At 55.5% G+C, this 3,303-nt stretch overlaps 1 long non-coding RNA gene across 1 annotated transcript; it reads left to right on the forward strand.

Annotated features, from left to right (window-relative positions):
- The first annotated feature begins 393 nt into the window (after positions 1 to 393).
- Positions 394 to 1,894, forward strand: LOC128337556 (uncharacterized). The gene is made up of 2 exons (XR_008312312.1): positions 394 to 461; positions 1,525 to 1,894. It is a non-coding gene; the product is annotated as an uncharacterized LOC128337556 (long non-coding RNA).
- The last annotated feature ends 1,409 nt before the right edge of the window (positions 1,895 to 3,303 follow it).

Here is a 3,303-nt window from a genome sequence, read left to right on the forward strand (position 1 = left end):
TGCTTAGCTAAGGGGACAAGTCCTGCTTGCTACCACAAAACCAGCTCTCTTCCACACTCTCTCTCTCACGCACTCCCACCCACCCCTGCCCCCAGGCTGGGCGAGCCGGCATGCAATTGCTTCCATCCAACCTACACTGGACTCTCACTGCAAGGCAGCAACAGCAGCCTTGCCCTCCTCGCCTTCTCTCCCACCCCCGCTGCCGCTCCTGGAATGGTCGCGTCCTCCTAGCCTCCTCGCCGCTGGAGACGTTCTCATTGGTCTGCGAGCCGCGGAGGCGGGTTGGAACGTTCAGGCCCGGGCGACGAGACCATTGAGGCGGGCAACCGGGGGGAGGCAGTGGCGGGCGGAGTTCTCGCGATGGTTTGGAGCCCGCCCGCCCCGGAGAAATCCTTTTGCTATTCGACGGGAAGGAAGAGAAACTCGGGGAAGGTGCTTGTGGCGGCGGCAAGACAGAGGCGGTAACGGGGACGGGGAGTGGGGTATTTGTCCGGTGCGTGACGTGGAGGGGAGGGGAGTGGGAAGGCTGCACACTGGGAGCCCCCCCCCCGACCCAGGTGCAGGCGGCAGGATCCTGCGCTTTCCCTTTAAGAGCCCCTTTTCTTCTTCGGCCCCTTCTCGGCGTGGCTTTTTTGTGTGTGTGTGCAAAACGTGTGTTTCTCCCCGGTGTGTTGTCGCACGTCGGAAAGCGGCACCCCCGGGAGATCGCGGCAGCCGAGGGTGCCCGCCGCTGCTCCTCGCTGCTCTCTCCTGGACGAGGCTCTAGGCCGCCTAGCCGGAGAGGGAAGCGCTGCGCGGCCCTAGGAGCCCAGTGGGTGGCCGCCTTGTGTTGTGTGCGGAGTCCGTCCAGGGCAGTCTCGTCTGCTTTGACTGGCAGCATCTCTCCAGGGTTGCAGGAGCTTTTCCCAGCCCCTCCTGGAAGATGCGGTCGCGATCAGGTGTTGTTGGACCGGGGAGGAACTGGTGGCTGCCAGGCAGATGCTCTGCCCCTGAGCGAGCCACGGCCCCGTCGTGTGTGGTAGTTGTGCCCTGATGAGTCTGGGCAGGGATTCCGCCGTCGCAGAACTCTGTTGCTGCAGTTCGCTGCACGTCGGGTGTTGTTGCCGTGCTGCGGCGGGGGAGCAGCCTGGCTGGGAGGCGGGAGGTGCGCCTGCGCGAGTCTCTCTCCGCGCTCCAGGTGCGGATCTGCAGGCATTTTCCCGAGCAATGGGGCCCGGCCGTGGGCGGAGAGGGCTGCGTAGCTCAGTGGAGCCTCCATGGCCCGAGGCAGCGCACCCCGATCCCCAGCTGACGGGCAGCCCCCCACCCGGCAGCTTTGGTTGATTTTATTTTATTTTCCTGCTGCTGCACTTAACCCAGCAGAGCGGCAGAGTGAAACAAGCAACCAGCTTGGCTTTTTTAAACTCGAGAGGACGGGAACAAAAAGTGAAATAGAAAGAGCTAGTGGCTGTTATTTGTAGCAACTTGATTTTATTTATAAAAAGGGCTTAAAACGTATTAATTTTTTTTTTTTGTGGTTTCCAGCAGGTCGGCGCTACAAGAGTTCGAGGACTCGATTTGGAAGCATCGGTCGCGGTGGCGCAGCGGGGAAGCGACTCGCCTAGGATGCGAGAAGCTGACGGTTCGAATCCCCGTGGGTGCCGCTGCCGCGATCGTCCATTACTTTAGTCGGTCGGTTGTTACACCGGGTTATGGGTCCTGCCACCTGCGTAGCCTTGGGCAAGTTGCGCAGTCTCAAATGGCCCACCTTGGCAGGACCCCATTTGGGGCTGCGGAGCGAGCTTGAGGTGAGAAGGTGAGTAGGGCCCATAACCAGGGAAATAACCGACCTTATATTTATTGCCAGCTAGCGAATTAAAAAAAAAAATAAAAAAATTTTTTTTTCTTCTTTCTACGTCTGCGGGGAATCGAACTCTCGACCTTCGGCGTCCCAAGCAGCAGCTTACCACACTCTGCCACTAGGTTTGTTGAGCAAATGTTTTCGGAACTAATACTTATTTCGCCGGGTAGGGGGGCGGGGTCTGAATGACATCACCTGCAGAGGTGTGGCCTCTCCTCCTCCGATTCTGCGCACTGCCAGCGCGGCTCTTGGAAGTGAATTCGGGGCGCTGCAGGAGGCGAGGCAGGAACTTGACCCTGACTCAGAGCAGGGATCCGGCTTATGCCTGCCGGAATAGCCGAGTGGGCGTCGGGAGTCCCGAGCCCGCATTCTGGTCTGCTGCCCCCTGCCCTGTTTGTGTTGCAGGCGAGCTTCTGGGGAAAGAGAGGATGCCGGGCTGGGCCAGCCCTAGTCCGTGCAGCAGATAAGCCATTTAAAGACCTCGCAGGTCTTGCCCAATCGGGGTGAGCATTTAAAGGTCCGGACCCCTCGTGTGGTCTTCGCCTTGCCCAATCCAGCGGGGGAGTGGCCCCTGAATGCCACACGAAGTGGGAGTCGTAAGGAAACACACCAGTGACTCTGGAAACCATTCAATTACTCTCAGAAAATGCAACCATGTTGGACAGAGGCAGCTGTGAATTCTTTTATTCCTTTATTCATTCATCATTCATAGACCACTTTTCAACCAAACAAAGTTCTCAAAGCAGTTTACATAGAAAACCAACAAGGAGAAGAGGGTTTCCATTCCCCAAAGGGCTCACAGTCTAACAAATTAAAGGAATCAGCAGGGAAATGTACAAGATCCCATGAAATGTCCAAGGGCTCCACATTAACCAGGCGGATTGGGGGCCCAATCTGCCTGGTTAATGTGGAGCCCTTGAATATTTCATGGGATCTTGTACATTTCCCTGCTGATTCCTTTAATTTGTTAGACTGTGAGCCCTTTGGGGAATGGAAACTCTTTTCTCCTTGGCACCAAGGGAAGAACACACCGTCTTGTCTTCTTTCCAAGGCTTTCTGCTTAAAGAGAAACATAATGAATTAAAGCCATGTAAGAATGAGGAGTAACATTATTTATTACCTTTTTATGCCGCCCCACACAAAAAAGTCCCTAGGCAGGGTTTCTTAACTTTGGGCCCCCAGATGGCGATGGACTGCAACTCCCATCATCCCCAGCCACAATGGACATGGCTGGAGATGATGGGAGTTGTAGTCCATCACCATCTGGGGGCCCAAGGTTAAGAAACCCTGCCTAGGCGGCTCACAATAATGGAGTAATATGTTCAAATCATATTAATAGCACTTAGCAATAGCAATAGCACTTACATATACATACCACTCTATAGCCGAACCTCTCTAAGCGGTTTACAATGATTTAGCATATTGCCCCCAACATTCTGGGTACTTAAAGAAATGAACCAATG

This window comes from Hemicordylus capensis, chromosome 14, assembly GCF_027244095.1.
Source record: "Hemicordylus capensis ecotype Gifberg chromosome 14, rHemCap1.1.pri, whole genome shotgun sequence".
Taxonomy (NCBI): domain Eukaryota; kingdom Metazoa; phylum Chordata; class Lepidosauria; order Squamata; family Cordylidae; genus Hemicordylus; species Hemicordylus capensis.